Source organism: Salvia miltiorrhiza, chromosome 6, assembly GCF_028751815.1.
Source record: "Salvia miltiorrhiza cultivar Shanhuang (shh) chromosome 6, IMPLAD_Smil_shh, whole genome shotgun sequence".
Lineage (NCBI taxonomy): Eukaryota > Viridiplantae > Streptophyta > Magnoliopsida > Lamiales > Lamiaceae > Salvia > Salvia miltiorrhiza.
The window spans coordinates 40,175,764-40,195,020 of record NC_080392.1 but is presented as its reverse complement, the minus strand read 5'-3'; the positions used below and the strand labels follow the sequence as shown (position 1 = coordinate 40,195,020).

Below are 19,257 nucleotides of genomic sequence, written 5' to 3'. Positions count from 1 at the left end.
TCTTCAAGAAATTCCCATTGAATTTATTAAAAAATTTGTGTAGTTGTGGTTAAAAAGAGAAAATGAGGTCATGTTTCAAAATAGAAGTGATATACTCTTATGGAACTCACGAAAATAGAAAATGTGCTACATTTTTATGGAACAGAGGGAGTATGTTATAATTTATTTTAATTGCTAAATTATTCAAATGACTAAAGTTTTTAATCAGACTATAAATTAAACAAGAAATATAAATCTAGACTATATTTGTAATATTTAAGTCACTGTAAACTTAAAGTTCAGACTATTTTTTTAATAATAAGCTGTAACATTCTCTTCTTGGACTTCGTTAACCATTGTGTTTTAGGAAATAACTAAAGAACTAAATACAATACAAATTACCAAAACATCGAATTCTATCACAAAGATGCTACAATCTGTACTAAAATAAGCATGAAAACCAGTAATCAGATCCCCATTTCTTAATTTACAAAACCTAATTAGTCAAAGACATCTAAATCAATATCAATGTCAAAATTCTCGTAATCCAACTGAATTCCAACCTTTCAATCCAACACAAAATTAATTACTTAGAATCTGAAATCACTGCAAATAGCAGCAACATCACAACTTTACTGTCAAAAGCAAAATTAGGAAAAACAAAAATCGACAGAAGTCTCACACGTGAGTCAGCATAACAAGACATCCACAAGCATAAATCACTTTTTTTTTTCCTTCCATTTTTCTTAGTTGTAGCTATACTAATAGATTATTATTTGGTATTAAGTACTTTTAGTTCAAACTCAAGCTTCTGCATTTTTTGTTCTTGAACATATTTTAATCTTATTCTTTTTTTTTGAAGAATATTTTAATCTTATTCTTATTTATCAGAATGTCTAATAAGACATGTATAATTATCCTATTAGTTGGCATTTATTTTTGAGAATTAGCATTAATAGATAATAATAATAATAATAATAATAATAATAAGTTTAATTTTTTATTTACCTTGACTCTTGATATATATATATATATATATATATATATATATATATATATATATACTCCATATTTTATTATTTGAGCTGATTTTGTTTGATTCATCTCATTAAAAGGGCAAGATTGATGAAATCCTAGTATTGAGGATAAAAATACTTAATCGTGTATTAATCATGCAAAATATACGCCCTCTTAAAATATGCGAGTGATCCCCTTTTTATATATATGTCTTTAGAATATATATATATATATATATATATATATATATATATATATATATATATAGAGAGAGAGAGAGAGAGAGAGAGAGAGAGAGAGAATGCTAAATATTTAGATAATAGAGAAATCGTGAAACAAAAACGAACATATTTATAATTTTGATGAAAAAATCAATGTACCGCATGAACAATAATTTGCCCCGGGTTCGAATCCTGCTGGTGGCTAGTTTTTTCTCTATTTTTACTAAATACGTATGTTCATTACTTATGTTTATCTGTTCGTAAAATATATAGATTTGTTCATGATGAGTAAAAAGATAATTCTTTGTTGAACTCAACCCTAAATATATATATATATATATATATATAGGGAGAGGTTCAAATAAGAACCACTAAATAAAATTAGAACAGAGAACCATTTTAAGCCATTCGATCATCAAGATCTACGGTGGATGCATCATCTTGGTGGATGAATGCAGATCCTGGGTTCGAATCCTGAAGGGAGCAAAAAATTTATTATTTTCGGATGCATTAAATTTAATAGCGAATGCATTAATTTATATAGTAGATGCATTGATTTTAATGGTTCTTATGTTCTCACGATAAGTGTGGTTCTCACTCTAACCGCACCATATATATATATATATATATATATATATATATATATATATATAGGCTAAGGTTCAATGAAAAAGGCCTAAATGTAATAAAGAAGAGAGAAGTAATCTCATCCGTTGATCTTATCTAATCTAACGGACATGATTTGTTCACGCCATGTTCAACGGATTTTTTCGTTGAACATATGGGGGGTCGAAACCCAGAACCCCCAAAAATATTGTATATGTTCACGAATGTTTAACGAAAAAATCCGTTGAACATGGCGTGAACAAATCATGTCCGTTAGATTAGATAAGATCAACGGATGAGATTACTTCTCTCTTCTTTCTTACATTTAGGCCTTTTTCATTGAACCTAACCCTATATATATATATATATATATATATATATATATATATATATATATATAGGGAGAGGTTCAAGAAAGAACCATAAATAAAAGAAGACCGGAGAACCATTTTAAGCCATTCGATCATCAAGATCTACGGTGGATGCATCATCTTGTTGGATAAATGCAGATCCTGGGTTCGAATCCTGAAGGGAGCATTTTTTTTTATTTTTTTAGTGCATTAATTTTAACAGCGAATGCATTAATTTTTACAGTGGATGCATTAGATTTGATGGTTCTCCCGTTCTCACAAATAATGTAGTTCTCTCTAGAACCACACCATATATATATATATATATATATATATATATAGGAATTGGTTCAATTGAGATTTATATATATTTTGAGATTTTGAGATAAATGAACATATAAGTACATTTTGATGAACTTGTCAATTAATTTTTATGAACGCGCGTTGGTCTAGGGTTCAATCCCTACAAGTGGCGTGTTTTTTAAATAAATTAAATAGATTCATATGTTCATCAGTTATATTGGTTATGTTCAAAGAATTTATTGATATGTTCATTTATCTCAAAATCTCAAAATATTTAAAATCTCAATATAAGCTAACCCTATATATATATATATATATATATATATATATATATATATTGTAAAAAAACTTATCACCCTACAAAACAGGGTCCTTCGGTAGAAACAGTGGGAAGAATTCACAACACGTATGGTTTGTCAATAATACTATCGGTAAATACATCACCATGAAAATTAAAGATCGGCTGTTGCCGATCTGCCGCAAGTCTGTTTGTAATTACCAATGGCAAGGATGCCGTCGGCTAGTCCGTCGACTTTTGACATAATTTCTTGTAGTGTTTGTGTATAAAATAATATTTATCGATCTATATATAATATTACTTATTTTTATAATAATCATAAATTATACAATGATTCATGGCCCAAGTCAGTTAGTTAATTCAGTAAAAAATTGTTTTTATTTTATCCTTTTATTTTTGTACTATACGTACATTCATAGCGATTTACATTTTGTGCAAATAACATTGTAATTGTAAAGTGCTGAATCTTTTTCGTTCTGCATGTACATGATTGCATCCAGATTAGATATTGCAATGCAACACAAAATTTTAATTAATTGAAGACGATATCAATGACAAATAATTTAGCTCGTGCACCATCATCGTTGTTTCCAAAAATAAGATTTTCCTTTTCAATAATGGAGTCGTGAAAGGAGTGATTTCTTTGTCACAATCCATTAACGAAAGGAAAAAGGAAACATATTAAAAACATCGAACTCAACAAAAACAATGTTGCAATAGACTAGTGCACTATTTATTTTCATTGACCAATTGACACAATATATGGTAAACTTTTTTTTAATAACTAGAACGCCTGCAGCTGAATTAAAATTTATTGAAGAATAAGAGGAAAAAGAGAAAAACTAACAACCAACCCATTAAATTGTTAAATTATTGTTTATATAAGAAAACTGAACACGTACCAGTAGGCAATGTAGTATTTAGTAATATTCAAAGACGATAAGAAAGTTGTAATTATATATGAGCAAAATGTTAACATTTTTTTCTTTGAGAGATAAAGTTAATACCAATATGCATGCATGAAATTGAACTTATCTGAAATATTTTAGCTGAAATGATAAGTATAAAATAATTTGTTCTAAGTTACATTTTGATAGTTTACTACAACAAAGCTAGCTAATGCACCTATCATCTGCACCCAATAAAACATGTGTCCCATCTTTAAAGTTTAATTTATCCAGCTTTGGATAGTGAAATAATACGTGGCCTTTTCCAGGGGACTATCTTTTTCTCCCTCTTTTGGTGGCATTTTTCATCTATCTTTTCATTTGTTGCTTTTTATTTTTTAAATAAAAGAATAATATAACATTTAAAAGGATAATATAATTAAGTATAAATTTATAACTACAAAATAGGGATTACATATTTTTATATCTTGTGATAATATATTTATCTCACTTTTTATATTATAAAAGTCTTGTAATTAAATAGTTAAAAAATGGTATAAAATCTTGTTTATATGTAAAATTATACTAAGAAAAAAAATCTTGTTTGAAATTTATACGATTTATCTGAATTTTTTATTAGGGGTTTTGGCAAATAAAATCACGAACTATTTCGAGTTTGCAATTTTAACGCGACTTTTGAAGTGTGGCGAATTAAATCATCACCTTTTTAATTTTTGCAATTACGTCCCCCAATTTTTTTTTCGGTCGCCGGAGTGTTGAATTGGAGCTTACGTGGATTAGTAAAGACGACACCGTTTTTGTGAGGCTTAAACGACGTCGTTTTTGCACAATTTCAATTGAATCTTTCTCCAAATTATAAAGATTGTATCATATGTTTGCACTATGATTTTCAATATTCATCAATTCTATAGAAAATAACGTCATAACATGAATATTATATGGCGAACTAATCCACGTAAACTCCAATTCAACAATTCGGCGATCGAAAAAAATTGAGGGGATGAAATTGTAAAAATTATAAAGGTAATGATTTAATTTGCCACATTTCAAAAGGCTTAAAATTGCAAATTCGAAATAGTTCGTGATTTTATTTGCCAAAAGAAATGACAGATAAAGCTATAAATAGATCTTATTTCTCTGTTATACCTAGAAGTAAACGCAATCTATATATTTTATATTCCTATTTCTTCAATCTCGTAGGAATATACATGTCATGTTTATTATGTGTTTATCAAATTGAGTACACTTTTTTTGCTTCCTCCAAGATGATATCTTCTAATTGTTAATTGTTGGGTAATATATATATAGTTAACTTTCAGTGAGAATGTTATTTTTGGTGAGAAATGAAAACAACAAATAAGATAGTATATAGTATTGAATAAGACAGTATAAAGTGTTGAATATCAATATTAAGTTGTGTGTCCCCTCAGTCTGAGCCGCGTCTGCATGTTTTCCTTTGGAGTGAGGTTGTTTTGATTGTTTGGGCTCATTTTGACTCTTGGTTTCCTGCTGTGAACACACCTTATCACACGAGCACTGATATTGTACATAGACTAGGTCACTGGAGGCGCGTTTTTCCTAGGAAGGATAAGAGGCATATTTCTTTTTTTGTTCCGTGTTTGGTTATGTGGTTTCTTTGGACGAAAAGGAATAGTTGTAAGTACAAGGCTACTTTTTTCCGTGCTTCTCATGTGATTTGACAGGTTGTTCGACACTTTCGGCTGCTCGTTGCGGCGGGAAAACTCATCGACTCTCATTGGCGAGGTTGTACCCCCTTGCTTGATTTCATGCCCCCAGCTCCCCTTGTGAGGTGGACTCTTCAGTTCACTTTGGTTCGTTGGCTCCCTCCGGAGTCTCCTTGGGTGAAGCTGAACACAGACGGTTCTTTTGATTTACATACACAGCGTGCATGGTGCTGGTGGCAGAGTGATTCGTGATCATACGGGAGCCCTCATTGTTGCCTTCTGCATCCCTTGTGATGCTACTTCCATTTTTTTGATGCTGAGTTAGCTGCCCTACTTGAGGGTATTAGGTTGACTATCACCTTCTCTACTTATATCTGGGTTGAGATGGATGCGACAACAATTGTGTTGCTCATGTCTGCTGGGAGTCACGGTCACGATAGTATTCGTCATTTTGTTGCTTGGATCCGACTGCTTATTCAGCTTCGGCAAGTCCGTTTCACTCACATCCACCATGAGGGAAACCGACCAGCTAATTTTATGGCAAGGAGAGGGCATCAGGTTCAGACGTTGACTACTTTTGATTGCTCTTCTGCTCCTCGGCAGTTACTTGCTCTTGTTAGGATGGATCAGCTTGCATATCCTAACTTTAGATTCAGTTTTCATTTTGATAGCTAGTTTGTTTTGGTTTGTTTCCTTTCTGATTTCGTTTCATTTGTCTTCTGGATGTAGCTATTTTTGGGTTACGTCTCCTTATGCTTTTGTTCGGTCTGTTTTATATTTTTCCTTATTGCTACTGTTGGGCATTGTCACTTGTCACAGCCCGCCCTAACTATGGATAGTTAGGCCGAGTGATCCACGACTAGGGATGGGGTTAAAGAAGAAGGGGAAGAAAAGGGGCGTCATTTATAGCCGTAAAACTTACTCATCTTAATAAAACTCGTCATTTTTATTCATTAATACTCAATTGAAAACAGTCTATGAAAGACAGCATAAAACTTAATTAATATCATTAATCAAGTTATACATCGTATGAAACCATTCTCTTAAGACTCAAAGTATGACATAACATACTATAACATCAACAACATCTTGCAGCGGAAAGTAGCTAGACATATGTATGAAGACATATTCTAGACAGGTTAACTATTTATTAACAACCCTGGAGACTCCGCTCATTGCAGCACCATCATCACATCAGCTCAACCTGCACATTTAGAAAACATATGCAGGGCTGAGTACAAAAGCACTCAGTGGGCACGTATGCCTAGGTATAAAAATACATGCTTCAAAACTGTAAATTGTCATGCCATCATAAACAGTACAGCAAGGGAGTTTTTCGCTAAAAAGGCCCAAGCTTACTAAGTTCATTTGTGATTCTTAAAGTTCGTCTGATCAGACTAAGTTCTTTTGTAATCTATCATATCTGAACCTGTGTGCCGGAGAGGTGGCCACCTCTCACGGTCACTTGACCGGCCAACCCGCTAGATGACTCACGGTCACTGGTGTACACTAGCCCTGGCAGGATAGCTATCAACTGCTCAGGACCCGAATTCGATTGCATCATTGGCAAAGCCAAAGCAGATAGATATCATACTAAAATTTAAACATTTTATGGCAAGACAACAATTGTAATATTTTCCAGTTCAAAGATTTGTAACGAAATAACTTGTTCAAAGGTAGCATTAAACTCGTTTGATAGATATATAAAACTGAAATTAACAGTTAAATCATCTCATGCATTCATTCGTATAAGAGGCCTACGACACGCAGGGGATCTCTATATACGTATAGTAAAAGTAATGCCCACCTCGTTGTGTCTCTGTATCAATGAGTAACGTCACTCTCTCCCTCAAGTCGTTACTTCCCAAAAGGACCTTCATCGTTATGAAGAATTGGTGAGAAGTTATAAAAGAAACCTCGATTAATAATCTAATCTCTTTTATGAAACATTAGTATCTCTAATGTTCATCTCTCTTGATTGTTAATCAATATAACAATTATTATCTCTCGTCATTACTCATTAATTATAACATCCTGATGTTATAATTAGCAGCGCTTCAATTAAAAGAAATATTTAACACATCGAAAAGTCCACTTTCTTAGCAGATCTATTCGCTCTCATCTCGTCTAATTAACCAATTAGAAAGTTAAACTTTCCATTAGGTATGTATTTGAGTCACAGGTCAACAAGAATTGACTATGCTCAAATTCTAATTTCACTAAAAATTTCGACATGACCTATTCATATATAATGTCAGCCACGAGATTTCAACGCGTGAATCTCACTACGTGAACTCGTCTCTCGACTCAAAACTTAACATCTTGACATCTTTTCAACGCAAACCAAACAATTCAAAATCATCAAAACTCTTTATCAGTAAACTATCATTTATACTCGACACCAATTGTTCGAGTGTCAGATACCAACATTTATGTGCGTTAATCATAACTCTCACAACTCACACCATTTAGTCATATCGTATCATCCATCAAAACAAATATAATCAAGTTGTTTTCTAGAAAGTTTTGCTGTTTTTGTGTCATCTTTAAAAATTCATAACAACCAACTCAATCATCATAAACTCTCATACCAATTGATCTCAAAAACTCCATGAAGTGTAGTTCACTCTAAAAATGGTAGTTAACCAAAAAGGTTAAAGGTTTTTGGAGATATTGCTCTTTTAGTGCAGGCTGTCAAAGATTGACAGTTTCTGCCAATTTTGTTTAGGCCATTAGAAACCAAGGCAAACCTTAATAAAATTCCATCAAATTTAATCAGCCAAAACTAAAGGTATCCTTGAAGATTTGGTTAAAATTTCACAAGAGAAAACGTTCATATGATCTGCCAAATAAACAATGAAACTCATACACTTTTACTGTTGGAAAAATATGACAGCAGAACAGGGCATTTTTGAAATAATAAACTGCTCTGTTTCAGAGGTCATAAAAATCGAAATCTTATGTTTTTAGAAAAGTATTGAAGTCTAGTTTCGTTTAAAAAAAACGGTGATGCAAAATCCTTCATGGATTAATAGATATAAACGTTTTTGTGAAGTCTACCAACAGTTGACAGATTCTGTCAAGGATTTTTTCAAAATATCTTTAAAATACCAAACATCATCCAAAAGACATGAAATTTTGCAGCGACGAAATACACATATCATAGATAAACATACTAAAATTTCAGAGCCATCAAGCAATGAAAACTCATCGAAACATAAGCTTGAAACTGCTGTAAAATTTTGACAGAATTCCAGTTTTAATTTCGTTCAACAATTATCATCCATAAATTGTAAATCAATTAGCATGCTCATGTGATATTGTAGAACACATATACGCAATAATATTCATTATGCAACGTCCCAAACTTCACGAATTTAAATAATCATACTCTAAAAACTTATACAATTTTCGTGCTTGGAAAAATACGAATTTAATATATATCGATTCTAGCATACCCTTAAGCACAAATATCAAGTCAAAACGATCAAACAAAAATCGAAAGACAAGCTAATATGTGAAAAACGGGGCTGCCCTCATGGGTTTCATAGCTACGGTTCGTTCCGTTCTTACTCCCTTCATTAAACATGCTCAACATCTACCCAAGAACAACATACTAAAATTTCACGACGATCCGACGTCGTTTCAAAATAAAGTCGAGAATCGACGTTTTTCGACGTCGACGAAAATCGAAAAGAAAACCATCAAAACGTAGGTAGAGATCTTACCTACTTAGATACGTGATCGAAAAGATGATCGGCGCTCGTCTCGGTGCTCAAATCGGAGGTCAAAAGCTTAAATGGTATTAACGTTGAATATAGTGTGTGTTTTGGGTGTTGTGTGTGTGAGTTTGTGTGTTGTGCGTGAGTTTAGAGTGTTTGGTTGTAGCAGCCAACACTTTAATAGGGAAAGGGGCTTTGGGAGGTTTGGGGGTGGTTAGGGGTAGGGTAGGTTAGATATTTAAGATATTAACCCGTTAGTCGTTAAATATCTCGTCTCGTCTCATTTTAACAACTAACAACTCATACTCTTTGTTACTCGCCCTCTCAACCTCTACTCACTTTCATTGCACTCGTAATTCTATATAAATATAGAAAACACAAGCTCGTTCTCGAAATTCTGATAAACGAGCTCATTTCGTTTATCGAGAAATCCCGATTTACTATTCACTCGTCGTCCAAAAATAAAAACTTTCATTATTGGACTCGTATCGAAAAACTAAGAATATTTCTCGACGACGTGCACGTAAGATTTTGAAAGTCGACAAAAAGACGAAATAACAGTATTTTACTATTCATCGTCAAAAAGTCAAAATTTTGAAAAACGTCTTAACGGACTCAGATCTCACTTCCGAGTTCATCGTTCTCATTCAAATAATTATCTCGAATTATTCAAATACTCAAACTCAAATACGGATATAAAATCCCACATCATTCTCACATCATCGAAAGAACATCTCAACATCTTAAAAAAAATAACAAGAAAACTTCATATAACTCCTCATCTCTTTACAAAGTAAATCAAACAAGGGATCTAAACCCTAATTACTCAAACTCAAGCAATTAACACGTCATCAAAAGCCCGGGTATTACATACCCTCCCCCTTAAAAATAAATTTCGTCCCGAAATTTGTACCTCTTGTAAATGTTTCAGGTACTTCTCTCACATCTTATCCTCAAGCTCTCTTTCCACTTCTTTCTAACTATCATATCTCCATTGGACCTTATCCAATGCAATCGACTTATTACTCAATTGCCGAATTTTATGATCTAGCATCATCTGAGGTCTCTCTTCATAACTCAAGTCTGGTTCTAAGATCATTTCTTCTTAGTAAACCACATGGTTTGGGTCGAAAATATATATCCTCTCAATTGTGACACGTGAAACACGTTATGCACATTTCCAAAGCTAGGTGGCAAAGCCAACCTATACGCTATTGGACCTATCTTTTGTAATATCTCGTAAGGACTTATAACTCTGGGTCTAAGCTGTCCTTTAACTCCAAATCTATTCATCCCCTTTGAGGGTGAAACCTTCAAGAAAACTTTGTCTCCTATCTCGAAACTTTGTCTCACATCTTATAGGCAAACTCAATTAGTGGCAACACATTCTCCCGATTTACTCCTCTATCAAGGATAGTAGTTCTTATCATATCTTCTATCGCCTGTTATGCTAAAATTCATCCTTGTACCCAACTCTTTCTGTAACTCATCCAAAAATGTGATGAAATTTATTTATTTTCTCTTTCTGAGGTGATCTACACCGGTACTCAATGCAATCTTATAATCTCACGAACGTACAATTGTGCTAACTTATCTGGTCCATACGCGATTAGGATCGGTAAGAAATGTGCAGATTTTGTTAGTCGATCTACAATCACCCAAATTGCTGTATTTCCTCTTTGACTTTTGGGTAAAGCTGTCACAAAATCCATCGCTATGTGATCCCATTTCCACTCGGGAATCTCCAACGGTTTTAACTTCCCATATGGTCGTTGGTGTAATGCTTTCACTTGCTGACAAGCTAAGCATCGCTCTACAAACGAAGCTATGTCTCATTTCATTCCGTCCCACAAAAATCTATTTTTTTTACAACCTGATACATCCTTGTGCCTCCTGGGTGGGCGGTGTAAGGCGTGTCATGAGTCTCACTCATGATCGTATTCTTAAGTTCATCATCGCGGGGAATGCATCTTCTCTCCTTAAATAAGATAGCATTGTCTGATTTTTTTTTTTTTTTTGTAACTCTTGAGATCTCCTGCTCTTATCCTTTCTCGTAACTTGTTCATTGTCTCATCTTTCCTTGTGCTTCAATCACCATTTTCCTCAAACTAGGCATCGTCGCAACAATACTTGCTATCGTCCCTGGTGGATTTATCATCTCTATCCTCATCTTGTCAAAGTCCTTTATAAGCTCATCCTCTCTCGTGAGAAGACATCCTAACTTTGACGAGACCTTTCGGCTCAATGCATCGGCTACTACATTGGCCTTGCCAGGGTGATAGTTAATGTCGCAGTTAACATCCTTTACTAATTCGAGCCATCTCATTTGCCTCATGTTAATATCCTTATGCTTGAAAAAGTATTTCAAAGTTTTGTGGTCCGTGAAAATCTCACATCTAACTCCGTAGAGATGATGTCTCCAAATTTTCAGGGCATGCGCAACGGCTGCAAGCTCTAAATCATGCATTGGATAATTTATCTCGTGGGATCTAAGTTGTCGTGATGCATAGACTATAACTCTTCCTTCTTGCATCAAAACACATCCTAGCCCATTCTTTGACGCATCTGTGTAGATGGTATACTCTTTATCCATTTCCGGGACTAGCAGCACTGGTGCTATAGTCAATTTCCTTTAAGCTCTTAAAAACTCTCTTTACACTCCTCTTTCCAATTGTACTTAACTTCTTTTCTCGGTCTTGCTATCATGGAAAATCCTTTAATAAACCTCTGATAGTATCCTGCTAAACCTAAAAAGTTGCGAATCTCGTTAGGCGTAGTTGGTGATCTTCACTCATGTACAACTTGTACCTTGACGGGGTCAACTTTAATTCCTTTGGATGATACAATATGTCCTAGAAAAGTTACTTCGTTCAACCAAAACTCGCACTTGGTGAATTTGGCAAAAAGCTTCTCAACTCTTAGCGTTTCCAACATCGTTCTCAAATGTTTTGGCGCTCCTTCTCATTCTTCGAATAGATGAGAATATCATCTATGAAAACTAGGATAAATTTATCCAGTTATTGATGGAACACTCGATTCATGTGATCCATGAAAACTACTGGTGCCTTCGTCAAACCGAATGGCATAACTATGAACTCATAGTGCTCATACCTCATTTGAAAAGCTGTCTTAGGTGTATCCTCCTGTCAAAATTTGAACTGGTGGTATTATGATCTCAAGTCAACTTTCAAGAAAAACTCGCTCTTCGCAATTGATCAAACAAGTCATCTATCCTCGGCAAAGGATATTTGTTCTTGAGTGTCAATTTATTCAGCTCTCGATAATCTATGCACATTCTCAACGTGTCATCCTTCTTTTTGACAAAAAGGACTGGTGCTCCCCACGGGGATACACTACGTCTAATAAAACCTAACTCGAGCAATTCTTGTAGCTGAATCTTCAGTTCTTGTAGCTCCTTAGGCGCCATTCTATAGGGTGCCTTCGACACTAGTGCTGATCCAGGTTCTAGGTCGATAGTGAACTCCAACTGTCTTGTTGGTGGCAATCCTGGTAAGACCTCGGGAAATACATCTCTATATTCCCTTACCACTACTACATCCTCAAAGTTTTTACTTGATTCTCCTTCATCATTCAAGTAAACTAGGTAAGCTTGTGCTCCTTTCTTCTTTACCAATTTCGATGCCTGAAGTGCCGAAATGATTGAAATTCTCTTCTTTCTATCAATGTCGTGAAAACATGTCTGTTCCTTCCCAGGTGGTTGGAAAGTTATCTGTCTCTTCTTACAATCAATCGGGCCAAAGTTCTCTGCTAACCATTCCATCCTTAGAATAATGTCTACGTTCCACATAGGCATTAAGTGCAAGGTTCTTGCTTTCATCTTTAGTGATCCTAACTCAAGCTCTAAGTTAGAAATCATGTGAGAAACTGTAGTAGCTCTTCCTACAGGAGTGATTACTCTCAACTCGGGACTAGCTTGTTTTTGGTTCGAGTTTGAAGGTAACATGCTTCAACCAATTAAAGAATGCGAGGCTCCTGTATTAAACAGGATTCTAACTGGTGCATCCAATAACTTGCCCATACTACCTTAAAGTCCTGCCTTAAACCGGCACTTAAAACTCAGACATCTCTTCATCAGTATCCATCTTCTGATGAGCGAGCGTGTTAGCTCACAGAATTCTCGATTATACTCTACAACCGATTTCTTTCCTTGCATCAAACTTCGATAATCAGCCTCTCGCTGCTTACTGTACTCCTCTGTACATACTTCTCAAGAGTAGTCTTCAATTGTTCTCAAGTGTAGTTTGCCAGTTGCTCAGGTGTTAAAGTCCTCTGACGTGCCTCTCACTAGTCTTATACATCAAAAGAATCTACTAGGATAACTCAAAAGTTGTAAGGGTTCAACCCTAGAATGACATCAAAACAAATTGTTCAAGAGACTCAAATGAATGACCAGAGGGTGGAATGAAGTAACTACCAGGTCGAACAAAAATGACCTAGAGTAAGAACCCATCTGGCTTTTCAACCGAAAGTTGAAACACATGGGTTTATAAACCCAAAACACGTCTACTGAGATTTGGATCATGCGGACTGGCCAGGTCCAACATAATCACTCCCCAGTCACACGGGATATACTATCCCGAACTTGGAAATTCTGTGTCTTCTAAACCCTCAACATACTATACATAACAAAACTTAAGTTCACACCAGCAAGCTAAAAGCTTAAACTCAGGGTCCTATGTTCTAGACTCTTGTTTCGAAAGTTCAATATTTTTCGACTCTCCTCTCATGTTGCGGTGGTGGTGGCGGAGTATTATCCCGCCTATCCTTCACATCACACTCTTGATGACATCTTTGAGGCATTTTTTAAATCACAAAAGGAAAACTCAACTCGAAGCATCCTCGAAACTCAAGTTCAATTTACTAACTCAACTTTAAGGAAACCCTCACGGTCACTTTAACATTCATCTGTAAGGCAATAAGCACTCACGAAATGCTAACAAAAAGACCACTCTGGTCAACCTAATATATCCATCAGTAGAATGCCTCTTTTTAGAGGACTTACATAAAGGGGTTATATAAACCCTACAAAAACCATAGTATCTATCGTAATGTCCCTTCTAAACCGACACCATTAATAGTACTATGTCTCGGTCTGGACCTCTTACAGTAATTGCTACCAGTTAACTCATCTAGTTGCTACTTTAGCACACTAGGAACATCCATCTATTTAACATCAGTAGGGTACTATATTCGCATGCTTATCTATCAGCATGTCAAAAGCTCAAGTATCAGTATCTCCTAAGTAAGTTATATACATCGCAATGTAATTGAAACTAATCAAAAACAAAGGTGTACTGCTCATACTCTCAAGATCATCCTTAGCTCTAGCCTACATCGGATTCTCTTCTCATCCTCATCAACTCTAGCCCTCCTCGGCTACTTCTCATCCTTTCAACCCTAGCCTTCCTTGGCTCTTTCTCATCCTTTCATAGTTTATGAACATGTGTTTGAAAATCTGCTAGGGTATCTCTGTACCACATATTGTATGCCTCGTCCTCGTATCTGATCTTTCCTGAATTCGATCTCACAACAGTCCTGGCCAACCTATAAGGAGAACTTAAAGGTGACTCTAGGAACTAACTCTACTTGGCTCCAGCAACAGAAATAAACAAAACATAACTTAGCAAAACTCCTACTAAGTAGTACTGTTATCTTAAAACTCAAGCTCAAAATATCTAAATTCTCATCTCGTCCCATCTTTACTTAGTAGGGAATCTCTCTAAACAATGATATTAGATCCCTTAATCTAAATCATCGTGACTCAGTAAGACAACTCAACAATTCTCTCTCAAAGCCATCTCCAAAGACTATGGCTCATGATACCTCCTCAAGTACCATTAAGGTTGCGTGAGCAAAACTCGCGTCACCAAACAACTCAACATATCGTACAATATCTCATTGCAGCATGCTAATAACTCATCATTAATCATGCTATTATACTCAAGCTCATAACTCAAACTCATAACTCAAACCAACAAGTACTTAAAGCAATTGCTAATTCTCTCAAGCTTTAGCTCTAAGTTCTCATTTCATCCTTCTACTTAGTAGAAAATCTCTCTTAACAATGACATTAGATTCCTTCATCTAAATCATCGTGACTTATCACAACTGCTCAAACAATTCTCATCACAAAACATCTCAAATACATCACATCATAACTCATAATTATGCATCTTCAATCATATAACATCATATGATATAAACGCTCTCATGATTCATCATGTAACGTCAACATATGCTCTTACAACATAATAACTCATTATTAATCATGTTGTCATCCTCAAACTCAAACTATGCATCTTCAAAGCATAACATCATAACTCATCATATAACCTCAACATCGTGCTCTTCAAAATTTAACGTCAAATAAACTTTGAAATTTTACATACCTCGTTGAGCCTGGTGTGATGGTGCGCTGAGCTCACGGTTGTTAATAACTATTAGTCTAGTGACTCATTCTAGACTAAACTCAAGACTTCTAATTCAGAGCTTAACCTTTGCTCTGATACCACTCTGTCACAGCCCGCCCTAACTATGGATAGTTAGGCCGAGTGATCCACGACTAGGGATGGGGTTAAAGAAGAAGGGGAAGAAAAGGGGCGTCATTTATAGCCGTAAAACTTACTCATCTTAATAAAACTCGTCATTTTTATTCATTAATACTCAATTGAAAACAGTCTATGAAAGACAGCATAAAACTTAATTAATATCATTAATCAAGTTATACATCGTATGAAACCATTCTCTTAAGACTCAAAGTATGACATAACATACTATAACATCAACAACATCTTGCAGCGGAAAGTAGCTAGACATATGTATGAAGACATATTCTAGACAGGTTAACTATTTATTAACAACCCTGGAGACTCCGCTCATTGCAGCACCATCATCACATCAGCTCAACCTGCACATTTAGAAAACATATGCAGGGCTGAGTACAAAAGCACTCAGTGGGCACGTATGCCTAGGTATAAAAATACATGCTTCAAAACTGTAAATTGTCATGCCATCATAAACAGTACAGCAAGGGAGTTTTTCGCTAAAAAGGCCCAAGCTTACTAAGTTCATTTGTGATTCTTAAAGTTCGTCTGATCAGACTAAGTTCTTTTGTAATCTATCATATCTGAAACTGTGTGCCGGAGAGGTGGCCACCTCTCACGGTCACTTGACCGGCCAACCCGCTAGATGACTCACGGTCACTGGTGTACACTAGCCCTGGCAGGATAGCTATCAACTGCTCAGGACCCGAATTCGATTGCATCATTGGCAAAGCCAAAGCAGATAGATATCATACTAAAATTTAAACATTTTATGGCAAGACAACAATTGTAATATTTTCCAGTTCAAAGATTTGTAACGAAATAACTTGTTCAAAGGTAGCATTAAACTCGTTTGATAGATATATAAAACTGAAATTAACAGTTAAATCATCTCATGCATTCATTCGTATAAGAGGCCTACGACACGCAGGGGATCTCTATATACGTATAGTAAAAGTAATGCCCACCTCGTTGTGTCTCTGTATCAATGAGTAACGTCACTCTCTCCCTCAAGTCGTTACTTCCCAAAAGGACCTTCATCGTTATGAAGAATTGGTGAGAAGTTATAAAAGAAACCTCGATTAATAATCTAATCTCTTTTATGAAACATTAGTATCTCTAATGTTCATCTCTCTTGATTGTTAATCAATATAACAATTATTATCTCTCGTCATTACTCATTAATTATAACATCCTTATGTTATAATTAGCAGCGCTTCAATTAAAAGAAATATTTAACACATCGAAAAGTCCACTTTCTTAGCAGATCTATTCGCTCTCATCTCGTCTAATTAACCAATTAGAAAGTTAAACTTTCCATTAGGTATGTATTTGAGTCACAGGTCAACAAGAATTGACTATGCTCAAATTCTAATTTCACTAAAAATTTCGACATGACCTATTCATATATAATGTCAGCCACGAGATTTCAACGCGTGAATCTCACTACGTGAACTCGTCTCTCGACTCAAAACTTAACATCTTGACATCTTTTCAACGCAAACCAAACAATTCAAAATCATCAAAACTCTTTATCAGTAAACTATCATTTATACTCGACACCAATTGTTCGAGTGTCAGATACCAACATTTATGTGCGTTAATCATAACTCTCACAACTCACACCATTTAGTCATATCGTATCATCCATCAAAACAAATATAATCAAGTTGTTTTCTAGAAAGTTTTGCTGTTTTTGTGTCATCTTTAAAAATTCATAACAACCAACTCAATCATCATAAACTCTCATACCAATTGATCTCAAAAACTCCATGAAGTGTAGTTCACTCTAAAAATGGTAGTTAACCAAAAAGGTTAAAGGTTTTTGGAGATATTGCTCTTTTAGTGCAGGCTGTCAAAGATTGACAGTTTCTGCCAATTTTGTTTAGGCCATTAGAAACCAAGGCAAACCTTAATAAAATTCCATCAAATTTAATCAGCCAAAACTAAAGGTATCCTTAAAGATTTGGTTAAAATTTCACAAGAGAAAACGTTCATATGATCTGCCAAATAAACAATGAAACTCATACACTTTTACTGTTGGAAAAATATGACAGCAGAACAGGGCATTTTTGAAATAATAAACTGCTCTGTTTCAGAGGTCATAAAAATCGAAATCTTATGTTTTTAGAAAAGTATTGAAGTCTAGTTTCGTTTAAAAAAAACGGTGATGCAAAATCCTTCATGGATTAATAGATATAAACGTTTTTGTGAAGTCTACCAACAGTTGACAGATTCTGTCAAGGATTTTTTCAAAATATCTTTAAAATACCAAACATCATCCAAAAGACATGAAATTTTGCAGCGACGAAATACACATATCATAGATAAACATACTAAAATTTCAGAGCCATCAAGCAATGAAAACTCATCGAAACATAAGCTTGAAACTGCTGTAAAATTTTGACAGAATTCCAGTTTTAATTTCGTTCAACAATTATCATCCATAAATTGTAAATCAATTAGCATGCTCATGTGATATTGTAGAACACATATACGCAATAATATTCATTATGCAACGTCCCAAACTTCACGAATTTAAATAATCATACTCTAAAAACTTATACAATTTTCGTGCTTGGAAAAATACGAATTTAATATATATCGATTCTAGCATACCCTTAAGCACAAATATCAAGTCAAAACGATCAAACAAAAATCGAAAGACAAGCTAATATGTGAAAAACGGGGCTGCCCTCATGGGTTTCATAGCTACGGTTCGTTCCGTTCTTACTCCCTTCATTAAACATGCTCAACATCTACCCAAGAACAACATACTAAAATTTCACGACGATCCGACGTCGTTTCAAAATAAAGTCGAGAATCGACGTTTTTCGACGTCGACGAAAATCGAAAAGAAAACCATCAAAACGTAGGTAGAGATCTTACCTACTTAGATACGTGATCGAAAAGATGATCGGCGCTCGTCTCGGTGCTCAAATCGGAGGTCAAAAGCTTAAATGGTATTAACGTTGAATATAGTGTGTGTTTTGGGTGTTGTGTGTGTGAGTTTGTGTGTTGTGCGTGAGTTTAGAGTGTTTGGTTGTAGCAGCCAACACTTTAATAGGGAAAGGGGCTTTGGGAGGTTTGGGGGTGGTTAGGGGTAGGGTAGGTTAGATATTTAAGATATTAACCCGTTAGTCGTTAAATATCTCGTCTCGTCTCATTTTAACAACTAACAACCCATACTCTTTGTTACTCGCCCTCTCAACCTCTACTCACTTTCATTGCACTCGTAATTCTATATAAATATAGAAAACACAAGCTCGTTCTCGAAATTCTGATAAACGAGCTCATTTCGTTTATCGAGAAATCCCGATTTACTATTCACTCGTCGTCCAAAAATAAAAACTTTCATTATTGGACTCGTATCGAAAAACTAAGAATATTTCTCGACGACGTGCACGTAAGATTTTGAAAGTCGACAAAAAGACGAAATAACAGTATTTTACTATTCATCGTCAAAAAGTCAAAATTTTGAAAAACGTCTTAACGGACTCAGATCTCACTTCCGAGTTCATCGTTCTCATTCAAATAATTATCTCGAATTATTCAAATACTCAAACTCAAATACGGATATAAAATCCCACATCATTCTCACATCA

The 19,257-nt window shown here is 34.8% G+C and overlaps 2 long non-coding RNA genes across 2 annotated transcripts; both read right to left on the bottom strand.

Moving 5' to 3' along the window:
* Positions 1–6,345: 6,345 nt before the first annotated feature.
* Positions 6,346–9,227, bottom strand: LOC130989511 (uncharacterized). The gene is made up of 3 exons (XR_009090660.1): positions 9,096–9,227; positions 7,175–7,241; positions 6,346–6,571 (listed from the first exon to the last, which is right to left on the bottom strand). It is a non-coding gene; the product is annotated as an uncharacterized LOC130989511 (long non-coding RNA).
* Positions 9,228–15,791: 6,564 nt separating this feature from the next.
* Positions 15,792–18,678, bottom strand: LOC130989510 (uncharacterized). The gene is made up of 3 exons (XR_009090659.1): positions 18,542–18,678; positions 16,621–16,687; positions 15,792–16,017 (listed from the first exon to the last, which is right to left on the bottom strand). It is a non-coding gene; the product is annotated as an uncharacterized LOC130989510 (long non-coding RNA).
* Positions 18,679–19,257: the final 579 nt, after the last annotated feature.